The sequence below is a fragment of the Manis pentadactyla genome, chromosome 12, assembly GCF_030020395.1.
Source record: "Manis pentadactyla isolate mManPen7 chromosome 12, mManPen7.hap1, whole genome shotgun sequence".
NCBI classification, from domain to species: domain Eukaryota; kingdom Metazoa; phylum Chordata; class Mammalia; order Pholidota; family Manidae; genus Manis; species Manis pentadactyla.
The window spans coordinates 19,312,401-19,331,850 of record NC_080030.1 but is presented as its reverse complement, the minus strand read 5'-3'; the positions used below and the strand labels follow the sequence as shown (position 1 = coordinate 19,331,850).

Below are 19,450 nucleotides of genomic sequence, written 5' to 3'. Positions count from 1 at the left end.
GCAGAGTCCCCTCTGCTTTGTACTCACCTCCCCCAGCCATAATCATACATGGATCAGGCAGCCCAAAGTTTTGGAGTTGTGTCCTGAATGCCTTGTTTTCCAAACTACTTACCTGGTGGCCATGAGGCATGATGTCAGCCCTCATGAGAGACTCTTAGCATTTCTCTTGGTCAACCTAGACACATCTCCTGCCATCTTCAACTATTCAGAGGTCAACCCTGACCTTTATCCCTGACATGCTTCTTACTTCTGCCATTTCCCGCACGCTGGCTCCTGTTTGTAAACATGTAACGTCTCTCCCCCTTTGGCCTTCCTGACCCTGGGCCGAGTCCCTTCCTCTCTCCCCAGTTCTTATCCCTTTTCCATGACCCTGCCATCCACCTTCCAGTTCTTTCTTTCTCATACAGCCTTTCATCCCCACTCCCACCCAACAGAAACCACAGTTAAAAGCATCTCAGAACTCAAAAAGGCTTCTTTATTACTCATCTATTAATTCTATTGTTTATTGTTTTATTGTTTTCAAATCTCTCAGAATAAATACAGAAACTTATACCTATCTATCTACATCTGGAAACATACCTATCTAGGTACGTGTGGAAACATCTATCTACGTGTAGAAACTTATATCTGCATGTGGAAACATATCTATCTATGTACATCTGGAAACTTACATCTATCTATCTACATCTGGAAACATCTATCTTTGTACTTGTGGAAACATCTATGTGTGGAAACTGATATCTAGGTGTGGAAACATATCTATCTATCTATGTGAGTTAACTTACATTTTTTCTATGTGTGGAAACTTAACTATCTTTCTGCAGCTGGTATCCAAAGCAGCACCAACAATCCTGTCAGCTCTTATATTGCAGAGCCGTAGCAGTCAGCAATTTCCATTTCCTTTTCCTCTCAATAAAAAGCTGTTCTTTTCCCAAAGTGGTGTTTTTGGCAGCATTTTCTCATTCTTGTTGAGCCTGCCTCTGCATAGCCTCGTGCTCTGGTGTCTGCTCTTCCGTGATGGGCTCAGACAGTACTGGCTCTCAGGAATACTGGGTTTCCTCCATGGACGTGGTTGGAAGCAGAATTCCTGGGGTGGAAGCTGCCTTTGAGGGTTTGGTGGGGACTGGTGCTGGGGCACAGCAGTGGGAATGGGCTCCTGCTGGAGAGAGGTGCAAGATGATGTTTTCTGGGTACAGGTCTAGAAGCAGTGGATGGGGAGACCCTAGTCTGGGTAGAGTTGCTCAGGCCTGGTTGGGTTGAGTTGGCCTAGACGAGATGAGATTGGCAGACAGGACATTTCCAAGATGCAGAAGCTTGCCAGGATGCACCAACTGCAATAGGTTGAGCAGCGTCAGGAGTACCAGGCCACCAAAGCTGGCCGGTGTGAACTAAGAGACTGTGGCCTCCAAGGAGCTCGATGAATTGGAGTCCTCTTCTCATCGAGAAAAGGCGAAAGCACCAACTTAAACTTCCCAGGAGGCAGCCATTCATCCTGGGATGGAGATGGACACTCTTTTTTGACACTGCCCTCTGGTTTCTAGGCTGTGACATGAGTTTTCTCAGTACCTTTACCCTCACGTGGAGTATTCAGCCATGGTTTTGCGGCCAGGGTTGGCTGGGGGCGTTTGGAGATCCTATTATTTCCCCAGTCACAGGAGGAAGAGAATCCAGGTTTCCTGTCAGTCTCCTTCCCTGGTGTATGAAAACGCTGCACAGACTCAAGCATGTGCATGCACAGGCTGCTTCCAGGATTTTTAAAGTTCTCTTGGCTGAGCTCAGGTTTATTTTTCTTCCACTTCATCTTTGAAATGGTTGCCCTTTCTTCTGCTGTAACTTTGCTCCTGGACTCCTTACCCCCTGCAGCTTCCTTGGAGTTGCTTTTTCTGGTTCTTTTGGTCTTTTCCTGTTCGTGGCTCCTGGTTTTGCTAGACCTGCTTGACACAGCTTTTGGAGATTTCTGGTTAGAATGCTTGGACATGGTCACAGGAGCCTTGTCACCATCCGCAACACTGCGAATACTCATGTCTCCCCCTAACAGACCGTCCACATCCTTTGGCTGGGTTTTGGCCTTGGGAGCACCACTGAGAGGCTCAGAGACCTTATGTTTGTTCTTCCTGGCTTGTCCAGAGGACCCCTTTTCTGTACGTGACCTTTCCCACACCTAGTTTAACTCAATGGCTCTGGTACCTTTGGCTTTGACCACCTTGGGACCTTTGGACTGATCAAGGTCTTTGAAGGCACTGCAGAGCTGAGGAAGGTGACTGTCCCCCACCAGGGCAGCAAGGTTTGCAGAGGCCGCTTGATTCAGTCTCATGTCCAAGTGTCCCTTGGTCCTCAAGGACCAGGCTGCTTCTCTTGGCCAAGGGGGTCAATGCATTCCTGGAGCTGGTGAATATCAGGGATTTGTAAAGGGAGGTGTGCATCATCTTGGTTTTCTATTGGGATCTGGGAGGCATCCAGAGGCTTTGAAAACTTGGTTTTAATATCCTCCAAATTGTTGTTCTTGGTTTCTTCCTTATTTTTATCTGGAGGCAGTGCCAAGAGATTGCTAGAAGTCTAAATTGAAGGTGTTACTGAAATGCCCCAAGCCTCAGGTGGTGGGTTACTCTCAAGTGCCTGGATATTTTTGCTGCTGCAGGTCTTGGTGAATTCTGGAGTTTGTGGCAGACAAAATGTCTGGCTTGGAGGCTGCAAACCCAGGGAAGTGTCCATCCCCAGGGAAGTCTCCAGCACTACAAAGGAACAAGGAAGAAGTCAGTCTTTGGTAAATGAGATGCTTCTAGACACAACACCGCAATCATGCACTGTTCACCATGGACAGCACTTTTCTCCTAGTTCTTAGGAATCGTGGGCAGCACCCTGTGCGAGGAGATAGAGGAGGCAACTGTTCCAGCGCTTACTGGGCCTCACTGGATGTCACTGTTGCTTGGTTTCCTTTTGTACTTCATAGGGTTTTTGTAAGTCAAATAAAATGTGGAAATGAATTTTACAATATGAAATGTTTCACAAGGCCTAGCAGTCTTATATGGAGTCGTCAATCCTCTCCACTTTCCTGAGAAGTTAAGAACACCTCAGCCCATAGACTACCAGAGAGTATGAAGCTCTTCCTGATAAACTATATAAGCAAGGACAGATTCCTAGCCTGCTTGCTTTCAACAACATCCCAGAACACAAGTTCTTAAATCCTGGTGTCCCTTAAGGAAGTGAGGGAAAGTTAAACTGCTACGAGCACAATAAGTGAAATGCCTTCCAAAAATCAGGAATAGATCAGGAAAATGGAGTGCCTTACAGTGTGAGAGAATACAGGGGGGCTGATCGGCCAGGGCTGTGAACAGCATCGTATCCCTCGGTACACGCTTGGGTTTTATGGGCAAAGACGGCCATTACAGTGCCTGCCTTCCCACCTCTGTTAGGTCTGAAAATGAAGACCACTGAGTAAAGTCTCAGGACTTAAACTCTACCTATCTGTGGACTGACTCCTTTCCAGCTGCAGATGTGACCTTTCTTTTGAATGCTGACCTTCCTCTCCCTACTTGCTGTTTGCACTCACCTTGAGAATGTGGCTGTGTGATGGGTGGAGCAGATGCAGAGTAGTAGATCCCAGATGTGGAGACTGGTAGTGGGGTATCTGCGGGCTGATCTCCTTTAGCACCATCACCATTCCTGGTTGAGGGGCAGAGGCCCTTCTTCCTGTATATGACACAGAGCGATTAGATTGCAGGCAGGGGCCCACTTCTCCAGATAGCAGAGGCCCCAGTGTGCATTGATGATAATAATATACCTGGCTCCCTTGATGGTAAATAAGTGACGGGCTGTGTCCCTGATTTGGAATCTGAGGTGGTGTTCCGTGAGCAAGGCTGGCAGAAAGTGAATGACACAGAGGGACCATATTATTGGCATCTGAAGTCTTACCTTATTGTGCTGCCACAGACATGGCTGTGTCCTGGTCAGTGACAGTCACAGTGAAGTCTCCAAGGGAAGAGGACTTCTTTTCAGTGCTTCCTGTCATGTCCCACTCAAAACCACATGGGTAGGAAGCAGCTGAAGTGGAGATCTGGCTGTGGCCTGTAACTCCACACAATACAGCTGTGCTAGAATGTTGGTAAAGGTAGGCACTACCCATGAGTGGCTGGAAAGAGGTGCCAGAGGCTGATGGCAGCAGCCATGTGAAACTGGCAGTGGGAGCAGAGACTCTGGACGAATTGTAGACACTTCCTGTTAAGGAAGAAGCCACGTGGCTCACCCCGGGAAGAGAGAGCTGCAGAGAATTTGCAGTTCCCAGTAAAAATGGATTTTGGAAATTTTATGTAGGGAAAAAAACCCGTGAGTCTGAAAATTCCCTGTCAGAGGAGTCACATGACCTTAAGGCTGCTGCTATCAGGAAGACTCTAATGCCAACTCAAGGGTGATAGCAAGAACCAGTCCGTTTCTGACGGCTCTCAGTGCCGGAACAGTCTGGTATCCTTCGGTGCTCACTGCCTGTGCTCCCAGCTTGGGAAGACGTGCAGAAGGCCCAGGAGAGGGGTTCCTAATGGTTCTCTAGGCTAGAAGCAAGCTTCTCCCTGCCCTTCTTCCCTGGGAGCCTGCATTAGTGTCCTGCCCTGTGCTGTTTCCTAACATTGAAGCATCTTAGAGCTGGGAGGTTCCTCAAGAGCTTGTGACGCTCTTGTTTTACAAGTGAGAAACTGAGGCTTAGAGAGGTCAGATGGGCTTGTTCAAGTTCTCCCCTTCTGGTAGTGGCATTACCAGGTGACAGGAATCTAAGTATCCTGCCTTCCTTGCCAGGACGCTCTCTGAGCTTTACACTGCAAGAAACCAGAAGAAATGGAACTTTTCATGTGGGTTTTTTTTTTCCTCCTTTGGAAAATAGCACAGCTGCTCCCTTTGTAATCCTCAGTGTCTCACTTTGCTTGTGCAGTTCAAATGCTCTTACCCAGAGTTCACGTATGGCTTAGTCTACTTGGTAAATTAAAGGGTCCATTCTTACCGTCCTCAAGCCAGGTTTCTGATCCTCCCTCAAAATGACTACCTGAGAGTGAGTTTCTCAAAAAGTTCTTTTTGAGAGAAAAAAGTTATTTGTTCTCTCTCTGAGCTTCAGGTTATTCATCTATAAAGTGGTTATAATAGTAACAATGATGACAGTAATAATTCATACATGCGTAAAAGTGATATGTTACATATATGTGATTTATGTAGAGGAAAATATAAGTTCTGGAAAGATAATGAGAAAAATCATGATAAACATGTATCACAAAATTAAAAAGAAATATAGAGATACTAATGAAATCTGGAGTATGTATGGAGCAAGCATTAAAGCATAAGTTTACTAACAAATGAAGTTCTGTATCATATGTGCAATACTATGAAAGTGAGTATTACCTCGTGTATGTTAGTGAGCACTAGTAACCAAAAAACAGCCCACAGTAGAAGGTGATTTTGAATGAATTCTTAGACAGTATGTACATTCAGACAGAGAGGATAATAACAGTAAAAAGTTGCATGAACAGCAAAACGCAATAAATGTGCAAGTAGAGGTAGGTACAATTTTTTGTAGACAAATATTTCAGTAAAACCTGGTCTAAAGCAGAGAGCAAGATACTAAGTATAAAGGAATTCCATTATTGCGCCTTTTAGTAGCTGTCTGAATAATATTAGCCAGCAAGTAACAGATATCAAGCCTGGTTGGAATATATATATTTCACTTAATAGGATCAGATAAGAGAAAAGAACACTTAACAAGTATCATGAAGGTTTTAATATTTATCTTAAAACCTAGATTGCAGTCATCTTGAACACCCAGGAAAGTGTCATCCTCAAAGCCAAGAAAAACCAACAGGCCAGAATTAAATTTAATTTTTTTTAATGTTGGTAAACCCAAAGGAGTCCACAAAATTTTATTAGATAAATGTGGAATTAATGATGTGGGGCTTGATTTTTCCTTCTTAGAATAGCTAATATCCAAAAGGAAATAATGGCTGTTTATTACTGTGCCCTCTGTATTAGGGAGAGAATGACTAATGATGAAAAGCAGTCTTGACTTGGAACTCACTTATCAGAAAAGCAGTTAGTCCTGATTCAAGTTAGGAGATAACATTTTTTTAAGAGACTTAATTTTACTTATAATAGGCAAAACATCTACTTAGTTTAAAAATCAGAATGACATAAAATAGTGAAAATTCTGTGTCCTTCCCTCTCCTGGATAACCACTTTGGTTAGTTTCTTGTTCATAGGAAGCATGATTTCTAAAACATACTTGTTAAATGTTTATATTCAAAACTGTAAGGTGCCCTCTCTTGTTCAGAGAGGCAATGGGAAGAAACAAACAGTTCTGTGTGACGTCTGACAAGCTCCTTTTTTCTGAGATGTGATAGCCTACCTGGCCTTCCTTTCCTTCTGAGTCTACTCATGGAAGCATTTGCTTAAATCAGCTGTGTTCTGCCCTGCTCTGAGCAGATTTCTCTCTCTGTTTATGCTTTAATTTAAAATATCTGAATGCTTCGGCATTCAACTCAAACTACTCCATGCTTGCCTTCATTCCTGAATCTTCTCCACCCTCTTGGTTCCTGTCATCCTGTGCTGATGAAAACAATCTTCCACTTCCTTCCTTTTGAGTAGCCCAGTACTCTGTATCCTCTCTCCCTACTTTCTCTTTTCACCTGGTTTAGATAGAACACTTGAAACTGTGTGGATATTACTATTTGAACATCATTAAACTAAAACATAGTAAATTTGAAACATTATTGGAGGGAGGCCACTACAGATGATATATCTCAGTATATCCTGCCAGTTTCCTACACCACCTTGTTTTCTCTGTTTCTGTAGAAACCCTTTCAACATGCCTCTGATTTCATTTTCTACGTGGGTGCCCTTTAAGACGCAATATTGGAAAAGAAAGGGACCAGAGAGAACTAATCTGCCCTCCTCATGGAACAGATGAGCAAAAAACAGATTTTTTGGAGAGTCGGTGACTTGTCCAAAGTCACACAGTCAGTAAATGTCAAAGTCAAAACTGAAATTAGGCCTCCAGATTTCTAGTTCAACACTTTCTCCCATTATTTCATGCTATTTTAACCTGCTACTAAAATATAGGGGCAAAAAAATCTAATGAAAATCTTTTAAAACTTTCTTTCCTTACCTGACATGGTCAGAGAAGAAGAGGAAACATCAGCTGTCGATACAAGAGATGAGGAGAAGAAGCTAGAGGATGTCTGAGTGGCTGAAGCCGAAGAACACGTGTGTCCAGTATGAAGGTCACTGGTCACTGGTCACTTGCGATGGTCCCAGTCTATTTACAAACAACTCCGTGGAAACCCCAAGATTCTATAGGTGGCGATAGGTTGTTGGGAGAATGATGTCACAAGCTGACAGTTTAAAGGTACGAGGTATCCAATAGGGAGGACAGACTCCCAACGAGAAGACAGGATTGGATGGAGGGAGTAGTAGGTGAGCTAAAACACCCCCTAAATGGCTGAGCTCTGTGAAGGTGGAATCCTACAGGACAGGTGTGACTGCCTCACTTCCCCCCAGGATCTTGTGTTAGGGAAATCATCTCAACATTTCTTAAAGATGTTCGTTAATATAAAAAACTAGTACTTATTTATAATATATTTTATAACATATCCTAACCATTATAAATTATATGTACTGTTAGTTAATGTCCTTTGGAAGGAGCAACCTATAGGTTGAACAGTTTCAGTTGTTCTGAAATTGTTCTGAAATTATATCAGTTGATCTGTTTAATGAACTTGTCCCTTTCTGGGAGCACAGAAAGGGATTAAGGAGCTCTTTTTGTAACTTGGTTCCAGAATTGGATGAACTTGTTGAGTGCACCTTCTGAGGAAAGATGTGGTCCAAGGATCTTTCCATTTGATTTCCTCTCCTTGACTCCTATCTTCCTTGGACTGGGCTGTCGAAGCCAGGTTGCACTTGCATCTCTCTTCTGCTTTCCTTATTTTCTTCATTGTAGGCATTGTTTGTGGGACAAGCCTTGATCTGGTGTCCCTCGTACCCCATTGCAGTCACTGTCCATCAGTGTAGTATGATTCCAGAGAGTCACTATTTGTCTCATCTGTGCTACACTTTCATCCACATGATCACCCCCCACACCATGTGTACTAATCATAATACACCCCAATCCCCTTCTCCCTTCCTCCCCACCAGCCCTCCTACACCCCTCCGCTTTGGTACAAGCTAGTCCCTTCTTGGGGTCTGTGAGTCTAATGCTCTTTTATTCCTTCAGATTTGCTTTGTTGTTATACTCCATAAATGAGGGAAATCATTTGTTATTTGTCTTTCTCTGCCTGACTTATTTCACTGAGAATAATACCCTCTAGCTCCATCCATATTGTTGCAAATGGTAGGATTTCTTTCGTTCTTATGTCTCAGTAGTATTCCATTGTGTATATGTACATCTTCTTTATCCATTCATCTACTAGTGGACGCTTAGGTTGCTTCCATTTCTTAGCTATTGAAAATAGTGCTTCAGTAAACATAGGGATACATATGTCTTTTTGAATCTGAAAATTGTTTTCCTTGGGTATAAATTCCTAGGAGTGCAATTCCCCCGTCAAATGGTATTTCTATTTTTAATTTTTTGAAGAACCTCCATACTGCTTTCCACAATGGTTGAAGTAGTTTACATTCCCACCAGGAGTGTAGGAGGATTCTCCTTTCTCCGCATCCTCGCCGGCATTTCTTGTTCCTAGTCTTTTCGGTGTTAGCCATCCTGACTGGTGTAAGGTGATATCTCACTGTGGTTTTGATTTGCATTTCCCTGATAATTAACGATGTGGAGCATCTTTTCATGTGCCTATTGGCCCTCTGAAATTCTTCTTCAGAGAATTGTCTGTTCCTATCCTCCGCCCATTTTTTAATAGGTTTATTTACTTTTTGGGTGCTGAGGTGTATGAGTTCTTTATATATTTTGGATGTTAACCCCTTGTCAGATATGTCACTTACAAATATATTCTCCCACACTGTAGGATGCCTTTTTGTCCTGCTGATAGTGTTCTTTGCTGTACAGAAGCATTTTAGCATGATGTAGTCCCATTTGTTCATTTTTTATTTTGTTTCCCTTGCCTGAGGAGATGCGTTCATTAAAAAGTTGCTCATGTTTATATTCAAGAGATTTTGCCTATGTTTTCTTCAAGAGTTTGTTGTTTTATGACTGACATTCAGGTCTTTGATCCATTTTGAGTTTACTTTTGTGTACGGGGTTCAACAATGATCCAGTTTCATTCTCTTGCATATAGCTGTCTAGTTTTGCCAACACCAGCTGTTGAACAGGCTGTCATTTCCCCATTGTATGTCCATGGCTCCTTTATCATATATTAATTGACCATATATGCTTGGGTTTATATCTGGGGTCTCTAGTTTTTTCCATTGTTCTATGGGTCTGTTCTTGTGCCAGTACCAAATTGTCTTGATTACTGTGGCTTTGTTGTAGAGCTTGAAGTCAGGGAGCGTAATCCCCCCCAACCCCTGCTTTATTCTTCTTTCTCAGGATTGCTATGGATATTCGGTCAATTGCATTTTTTAAAACAGTTTTCTTGAAAACCCATCAACATCATCCACAACATCAAGGACAACACAACAACAAAAAGAAGGACAAGAACCACATGATCATCTCCATAGATGCTGAAAAAGATTTTGGCAAAATTCAACATCCATTCATCATAAAAACTTAACAAAATGGGTATAGAGGGCAAGTACATCAACATAATAAAGTCCATATATGACAAACCCACAGCCAACATCATAGTTAACAGTGAGAAGCTGAAAGCTTTTTGCCTAAGATCAGGAACAAGACAGGGATGCCCACTCTGCCCTCTGTTATTCAACATAGTACCGGAGGTCCTAGCCACAGCAATCAGACAACACAAAGAAATAAAAGGCATCCAGATTGGTAAGGAAGGAGTCAAACTGTCACTATTTGCAGATGACATGATATTGTACATAAAAACCCTAAAAACTCCACTCTAAAACTACTAGAACTGATATCTGAATTCAGCAAAGTTGCAGGACACAAAATTAATACACAGAAATCTATTGCTTTTCTATACAGTAACAATGAGCTAGCAGAAAGAGAAATCAGGAAAACAATTCCATTCACAATTGCATCAAAAAGAATAAAATACCTAGGAATAAACCTAACCAAGAAAGTGAAAGACCTATACCCTGAAAACTACATGACACTCCTAAGAGAAGTTCAAAAGGACACTAACAAATGGAAACTCATCCCATGCTCTTGGCTAGGAAGAATTAATATTGTCAAAATGGCCATCCTGCCTAAAGCAATCTACAGATTCAATGCAATCCCTATCAAAATACCAAAAGCATTCTTCAACGAACTGGAACAAATAGTTCTAAAATTAATATCTAACGACAAAAGACCTCGAATAGCCAAAGCAATCCTGAGCTTTGGCTATTCTCTGTCCCCACCCCATCCCCCAGGAAAGGTAAATAATTTTATTTCTGATGTATCCTTCCAGAATTTCTTTTTGCATATATAAGCACATTTAAATATGTATTCTTATTTAGTCCTTCCCTCTGTTTCTTTTTAATTTTGCACAAAAGGGAGCATAACATACACTGTTCAATATTTGCTTTCTTCAAATATATTTTGGAGATCACTTCAGATTGGTACATACAAAGCAACTTCGCTCATCTTTCCCTTTCTTTTTAAACACCTGTGTAATGCTTTGTTGTGGAGGGCTCACTGCAATTCATTAAACCAGTCCCTTGTTGATGGGCATTAGGCTGGTCCTAGTCTTCTGTTACTACACCTTGACAGTGAATAATCTTGTGTGCCTGCCATTTCCTATATCTGTTAGATTAACAGAAGTGGAATTCCTGGGTCACAGGCCATATGAATGTGTCACTTGGTTAGTCCCAAGTTTCCTACTAGAGTGGTTGAAAATTATCCAAAATTTGTACCAGTATTTTCTAATCTTAGTGCTTCTGGCACACCTGGTCCCAAATGTTTCAGTATCATGACATGCTTAAAAATTATGGAGGTCCCCCATAATTTTATGGGTTCATGTGGGTTATAGCTGTCAAGTTACTCTGTGTTAGCATTTAGGCCTGGCAGAAGGTAAAAATATGTATTTGTTCAGCTATTTTAAAATATCAATAACACATTTGTTATTGTGTTAATGTAAGTAAGACATTTTATGAAAAATAACCCAGGTTTTCCCAAACCAAAAGTTTAGTGAGAAGAGTGGCACATTTTACATTTTTGCACATCTCTTTAATGTCTGTCTCAAAAGAAGACATATGGCTCCTCACATCTGCTTCTGCATTCAGTCCACTGTGATTGCACACATGGCAGGGCGTCGGGAAACCTCTCTGGACAGGTGAAAGGAGGATGAGTGTGAAAAAGCCACAGAGTGTCTTGGTATGGTTGTTGTGTCAGCATCCTGCTGCTCTGTAACAAAATACCACAAGCTTTGTGGCTTAAAGCAATGCAAATGTATTACCTTAGAGTTCCAGAGGTCAGAGTCTCTCCAAAGGGATCTTACAGGGGTAAAAACATGGTGTTAGCAGGGGTGCACCTTATGGAGGAGAATCTGTTTCCCTGTCTTTTCAGCTCTGAGTGACTGGCTCGTGGTCCCTTCATCCATCCTCAGAGCATACTATTCCAGTCTGCCTGACATCACACCGCCTGCTCCTCTGCTATAGCAATGTCTCCCTCTGTCTCCCTATCATAGGAAACCTTGGGATTGTATAATCTCTTCTCAAGATCTGTAAATTAATCACATCTGCAAAGTCCAAAGTCCCTTTTGCCATACGAGTAACATTATTTGGGGGCCATTATTCAGTTTGCTACAACGGTAGAAACATTTTGACCTTGTGCAGCACTTGGAGGTTCCCAGATCATACATACAGAACAGCTGTAGTAGAGGAAGCAGAGAGTGGCATGTGTGCGGTGCATGCAACCTAAACTTGTAGTGTGAAGTGGCACTGAGTCACATTACTGAAACATGGCTCTCACCTCCTATCTCCTGTCACCTTGGTGTCTGCGTTTCAGCTGGACTTGAGTGTATCTGGTTTGGGCCTGTAATTTCCCCTCCTGGTTCAGACCAGAGCTGTGTCAGAGTGGTGCCTAGAGCTCCTCATTCAGGACAAAATACTTGGCTTTCTTAGAGAGGTGGTGTGTAAGTGGTTACAACTCTTGCTCGGCCGCACACTGAGTGCTCAGATCTCAGCTCCCACACTTATTATCCATGTGACTCCTAAGGGGCCTTCTGCCTGGACCCTCACCTAGTGCCTTTCAGGGACCTTCCTACCACCACTCCTCTTGCACATCACCTGCTGCCTGCCGCCTGCCTCTGCCAGCTGACGTAGAGATTTAGGTGATTGTGGTTTACTGAGCAGGGGCTGAGGGCAGCAGGAGTGGGCAGGAAAGGTCTCCATGCAAGGGTGGTATCCAGCCAGAGTCAGCTTCTGCCTGACCCCTGGGAAGCTTTGGAGCAAGGATTGTGCTACTGCAGAGCTGGTCCCACGTTGGGGCAAGGGGCTGGCCTTTTGATTCCCATGTCTGCCAACCATTGGTGGAAGGTTGTCAGCCCCTGAGAGTTGTCCTAGGGAGTGGGGCTGTGTTAGTTAGCTTGGTGTGCCTTAACAGAACAGCATAACCTGTTGAATACAAGGAGGACTTACTGATCATAGTTCTGGAGGCTGGTAAGTGCCAGGTCAAGGTGCTAGCCAGTTCAGTTCCTTCTGGTGATGCCCACTTCCTGGTTTGCAGACAGCTGCCTTCTTAGTGCATCCTCACCTTGTGGAAAGAGAGGAAGCCGTTTGGTATCTCTTTGTTTAAGGACAGATATCCCATTTTGAGGGCCGTGCCCTTGTGACTTTAACTAGACCTAGTCATCTGTCCAAACACCCCATCTGCAAAATACCATCACATGGGGCCAAGGACGTCACATATGAATGGCAGAGGGGGAAGTGCGGGGGCACAGTTCAGCCCACAGCAGGAGCACAATTTCTGGGGAGAAGGCAGCTCCCATTCTGCTGAGGAGGAACCTCTGGGGAGCAGGGCCCCAGAATCCCTGGCTGCAGCCAACACTCACTGAAGCTGGAATGCTGCACACTAGGGTACTGGAGGTGACACTTGCAGTCACAGCTCCCTTGCCAATCGTCTGACTGCCCCACCGCCTCTTCTGTGCTCCTGGGGCCTCATGCCCTCACCTAGAAGGAGTGACGGGCGGTGAGAGAAGCTGCACACAGAAGCCACTGGTGGAGGGGGCCACGGAGGAGCTGGCTTGGCTCTGCTTTGTGTCTCTGCTTATCTGCATCCTGTAGCCATCCTATGGGGATCTACGTTGTTTTCACAATTCCAGTGACCAGTCTGGGAGGAGTGTGAGCCTTGCTCCTTCCTGTCTCGTGTCTTGAAGTCAGTGGCACCTGGGCTTCAGTTGACGTGTGGTGGTGTGTTTTGCCCTTTCCAGCCTCTTCTGACCTGGTGTTAGCACTGACCTTGCAGTTGTATTTACTCCTCGACCCAGGCGTTCCAAGGGCCCCAGTGGGGCCCTCCCCACAGGCAGGAGTCAGGAAGGCCCGAGGCTTTACCCTCGCCGAGCCCTTGCTTCCCCTTTGGTTCCCACCGTGGGTACCGGGGCCTGGAATTCCTGCCTGGGGACCCTGCTCCCACGGCCAGCACAGAAGCTGGTTTCCTGAGGGCTGGCCAAGGTCGGGGTGGGCAGAGCTTGGAATTGTATCTCTGCAGTGCGGCCTGAAGGCCAAGGGGGGAAGCAGAGGCCCTGGGCAGGCTGCGGTCCTGGCTTGCCTGCTCTGACCCTCTCTACACTCTGGTTCTAAGTTTGACGCTTGCCTTCCCATTTATTATAAAGTCATAGGTTAGAATATATTTTACTGAACACTCTGTAAGCTTCAAATACTTAGACTAGCACTGCCCTATGGGACTTTGTGTGATGATGATGATGATGTTCTATAATATGGAATGTGGCTATTGAGTACTTGAAATGTGGCTAATACAATGAAGGGGCTGGATTTTAAATTTATTTAATTGAAGAGTTACATGCAGCCAGTGGCTGCTGTACCGGACAGTGCAGATAATCCACATTGTGTGCGGGCCTCCACCCATACTCTGGTCCTGGGCCCTGCATGTGCTAGGGTGGCCCTGAGTATATCCGAGAAGAGTGCTCACCCTGCACCCCTCATAGAAGGTCCTTGGGGGTGGTGTGATCACACGTCCTGTGATGAGCTCTGAACCGTCCACCGTGAACATGTGGGTGGAGTGGCTCACACCATGTCTGGACTCTGCCGAGTCTCATTTGGTGGGAAGTCCCATCCTCTCTGTTCTTAGGCCCAGCCGCCATTTTCACAGCAGCTTCCGCCAGTGGTCTCACTGGACACCAGTAGGAGTTGGAACCAGGGTGCAGAACATTTGCCATTAAGATGTGAGAGCAGAGGATTGGGGAGTGAGGAAGCACAGGTTTGCACTTTGCCAATGCCCCTGGCTTTCTAGGGAGCTGGACGTCAGATGTGATAGGCACAGTTGGGACATTTCCTGCTGAAATCACCTTCATGATGGCAGCAGCCAGCAGCAGATCAGTGGCCTTCAACGGTGGTTTCTGTCCTTCCCGAGGTGGCTTTACCGACCCAGTTTGCTCTCTCTTACAGCGTCCCCCACTGAGAGTTGGCTGTGCTGCGGTGCCACAAATCAGATGCATTTTGCAGCCTCAGGAAATGAGACGAGGCGTTCGTGGCTGCCAAGGAATGTCTCCGGTGGGACCCAACCTGTGGGAAGGTATGGTGACAGCAGGGGGCTGCTGCCTCCTTCCCACCCTTATTTTTAAAATGGAGATGCCAGGGGTGCCTCTCATTCAGCCCTCGGTGATTAAGGCCGACTCCCAGAGGGCACCCGAGTGGGAGAAGAGTGACAGCAGTGGTGGCCACTGGTTGTGCCTGTGAAGTGCCTGTGTAGGGGAGAGCAGAGCTGGGCCTCCTGGTTGGTGGAGTGCTGGGGGTGGTCACATCAAGTCAAACCCCCATAGGGATCACCGTGGAGCTCATGTTCTTCTGATGTAGTTACACCAAAACGCGTAGTCTGTTTATGTTCCTTGCTGTTTGCAAGTTTCATTCTAGCAAAGCCTTATTTCAAATGCAGGCTGTCTGGACAGCATGACACTGACTCTTGGAGAGCATTTCTAAGTGTAGAAAGCAATCAGGGAAGTGTGAGAGACCTAACAGACCCTTTAAGGTCCTCCCAAAAGTCAGTAAATGATGGTTTGATTGTTTCTCAGCAAAGATGCCCAGAGCGCTCCCTCTGCCCACACCCTGGAGGGTTCCCTGCTGTCCGGCTGGAATGGGGTGGGGTGGGCATCACCCTCAGGCTGTGCCCACAGCCCCGAGGGGGGTGGCTCTGGCTGTGGTCAGAGGGTCCAAGGGGGTCTTGGGCAATGCTTTGGGCTCTCCCCTGCGTGTCCCCACCTGTAGCTGCCCTGGATGCCCAGCACCCCAGGCCGGGCCCCCATCCCTACCTGGGCACCTGCAGGTCTCCTGCATTCCTCCCTCTTCCCATCCCTCCCCACAATGTCCTCCATAGGAGAGGAAGAAAACCTTTTCTGTCTAGCTTCTTTAGATTCAGTGGCTGGTGCCCTGCAAGTTAGACGGGCCGGAGAAAGATGAACAAGAGGAGAGCATACAAATGTTACTTGATAGTAACTTTTTTCTGACACGGGGCCTTCTTAAAAATAAATGAAGACCCCAAAGAGGTAGGCAGGCCTGAGAGCGTGTATTGCATTTTTACCAAAGAGTGATACATTGCAGAGACGTGGCAAGAAGAAGGAAAGGGGCCCTGAACTTCCAGGGGCTGCAAGCTGTCGGCAGGGAAAGTGGGGAAACTGAAGGACAACAGGGACCATCCAAGGAAGGGCTGTTTGCACGGGTCCCTCCCAGGCCGCCTGTCTGTCCACTGCATGGCCAGAAACATCCCCAGGAGCGGGGGGCGGCGGGGGCAGTCCTCAGGAGTTTCTGTTTTCGGTCAGAGACGGGGAGGTCCTTCTTTTGAATCTCAGTTGCCTTCAGCTCAAAATAATCCTTATACCAAAGCTTGAATTTTAAACTTTCAGAGACTTCTGAGTAATACTCAATGGACAAGGGAAAAAGTATTTCAGAAAGGTGAGGTTGGCATGTGTGTGTATTGTCCTCAGAAAAAATGTGGATTTTCTATTTTAACTTAACTGTAAAATTCTGAACTAATTAATGTAGGTCAAATCTGTTGAATACAGGTTCAATTTATGCTGCCAGTGCCTATCAAAAAAGCAAAGTTAATGGGAAAACCACTCAACTCACCAGAGTTCTGTCTTTGATCAAAATCTAAGTTTGTGACTGATGTTGCTCTTTAAAAACCAGCTCTGGTGAACGCCGCACTCGGAGTGTCCGACGGCTGCTCTCTAGGATGCGTCCCGAGGGAACAGTGTGATCGGTACGCAGAGAGCGATGTCAGAGAGGAACATGTCCTTCTATGCCACGGTCTAAGAGGAATTCCTCACGCAGACAGGGAGATACTGGAGTGATGAGGCTGGTCCATCTGTCAGACCTTCATGGCCAAGGTTAATCCTAATTAAATGACTGGCTGCTGAATGTGTCCCTTCCTCTCTCACTCATGCATACGCAGACAAAAAGGGAGCCCGAGGCAGCCTAACAGCTCACTGTTACATTTTCTGTGACAACCTCACAAATGTTAAAGGAGCTATCGATGAAATTGTGTGTGTTGATTAAGAATGGGCCATATGAAATCATTTCTTCCCATCTGTTCAGCCAGAACTTGAAAATATTCATTCATCAGGAGTATTGTACCTGGAGTATCTGAATAAATGGATGGAGTTGACAGAGTTGACCTAATTAGGCCTGTCTCAGCTTCCTAGGATAACCCAGTTTCTTTTGAAGTCCACATGTACAATAAAGAAAGCTTGCTGTGACCCGGACTGCGGTTGAGACAGCACACAGGAAGGGTCAGACCACCACTTTGGGACTGGCCAGGATTTGGATCCTGTTTTCTCGTGCTTGGCGCTGAGTGGCTTTGCTTAAATTACTTTATCATCCTGTGCTTTATATTTTCCGTCTAGGAAATGGGAACAATAAAAGTGTACTTCATAGTGGTGTTGTGAGAATCAGATGAGTTAATTTATGCTCAGTGTTTAGAAGAGTAACTGGCACGCTGTAAGTGTTCAGTAAACATGGCTATCATTTATGCTATTGTCCGTTTCTGATATTCTTCCCAACTCTACCCATCACAACAGATAAAGTGGGTTAAGTCCTAACTTCAACATAATCATCTGGTGGCCTTGGGGAAGTCATTTATTATCAGTGAAAACTTGTGGAGCTGTAAGGCTATTCTTGCATGGTGGCATCTGTTCTTTCTCCCCCTTTTTTGTTGAAATATAGTCCGTATACAACATTACAGTGGTATGGTGGCATCTGCTTTTAAACCAAGCTAGCTAAAACATGTGAAACAGCACCTGGAAGATAAATAGTTGATATGCGAAGTCCAGACTAAAATGGTGGCAGGGGGAAACATAAAATACTTTTTTTCTTTAAAGGAAAAAATAAGAAAAAAAAAAGAGGAAAAGAAAGAACTACAGCTAGGGATCTAATAAAGGAAGTGGCACACTATTCAAATTGATGCCTTTGAAATGTGACAGAGTCAGAAAGAAATGAGAGGCTGTGGTGTCCCCCACCTCCCAAATGCACCCCTAACTTCTACTCTACCTCCAACAGATGGAAGACAGATTGGGAGCGGTCATCTTTCTCCAATTTGGAGAAATGTGCATTCAGAGGATATGAAAAGAACCCAGGGAAAATGTGAAGAAAATGTCATAAAGAACGCAACAGGTAATCCTAACAAATGAAAGAAAGAAGGGAACTAAAATATATAATACAGAAAAAGTTACCCAATTGAAAATGATTTAACAAATTGATTAAATGTGTTATACAGTGTGACCTAGGGTAAACTAATAATAATGGCAAACACAGATACATCTTACTAAAATTTCAATTTCAAGGATCAAGATTATTTTCTTCAGGAATACAGGCAGAAAAATCAAGTTGAGCATAAAGGTAAAAATCAGGCTGGCCTCAGACTTCTCTACAGAAATATCTATTGTCAGAAGCAGTGGTGTGTGTGTTTAAGTTATCTGGGATGGAGATAGGATAAAAGAGGGTTGGCATAAAAATCCTAAATGAAACCAAGAGGGCAAACAGATTTAATGGCAACTGGATTATTTGCAAAAAATCAAGAACTGTAATTTATGGTTAAATTACTTAATCTTTGTAAAGCACTTGGTCCCTGGCATATTGAAAGCACTATGTAAATGTTAATTAAGTCATCAAATAAGAATAAAATGCATCATATGAAACCCATCAGCTCTTCTTTTCTTTCCCTCCATGCTTTTTTTTTTTCACTAAGGTATCATTGAAATACAGTCTTATATTGGTTTCAGATGTACAACACTGTGGTTCAGCAGTTACCCATACTTTTAAATCCTGACCCCCTCTAGTGTGGTTACCATCTATAAACATAGAAAGATGTTACCGAATCATTGACTGTATTCTCCACACTGTACTACTGTACCCGTGACCAGCATACTGTGACTGAGAATTTTTGTGCCCCTTTATCCCCTCCCCCTCCCACCAGCCTGCCCCAACCCCTCCCGCTTGGTAACCACTAGTCACTTCTCAGTGTCTCTGAGTCTGTTTCTGTCTTGCTTTATTTTTATATTCCACAAAAAAATGAAATCATAACCTATGAGCTCTTCGTAGTAAAACCTACCTTAGGAGAAGCCTGGCTAAGAGTATAGGTGGATGCACTGAACCCATTTACACACAGAACTAAAATTAAATCAGTGTGGGAAATGTGATTCCAGAAAGTCCATATTCTAATTATTGAAAATTTAAAAGTAATAGTAAAGCAATAGGAGATATACTGCAGAGCTGAGAAGATGTGTCAGTGCACTAATTTCCCTGCTTTTATATAGATAATCAGTAGATTATACCTAAAGTTAATGACTCAAGAAATAGAGCTTTCCTATTATTCATGTGTTTAGATAGTAATTTGGGGACCTGTATGTGTCAGGCGTTATTCTAAGGGGTGTGGATTTAACTACATACAAAGGCATATAAGAGCAGTGCACCTTTACTTTATATTCAATTAGGAGGATACTAGCCCATGCAGTTAGATAAGATTAAAAGAAACAAACGGACCTTTCAGTGAAAGAGTCCCAAATATAAATGGGACATGATAAAGATGTCATTTCAAACCGATTATAGTAGATGATAATCCAGTAAATGTGATGGGAAATTAGCAAGCCAAGATAAATTCCAAATGAGGCAAAAATTTAAAGATAATTAATCCATTCAAGAAGAAAGCTTTGGTGAATTTATTACCTTGGAGTTTGAAAAGTCCTTTTGAAATAAGACATAC

General features: G+C 44.2%; 1 pseudogene; it reads right to left on the bottom strand.

The window, feature by feature from the left end:
* Positions 1-861: 861 nt before the first annotated feature.
* LOC118908560 (uncharacterized protein C2orf78-like) lies at positions 862-14,251 on the bottom strand (annotated as a pseudogene).
* Between the last annotated feature and the right edge of the window lie 5,199 nt (positions 14,252-19,450).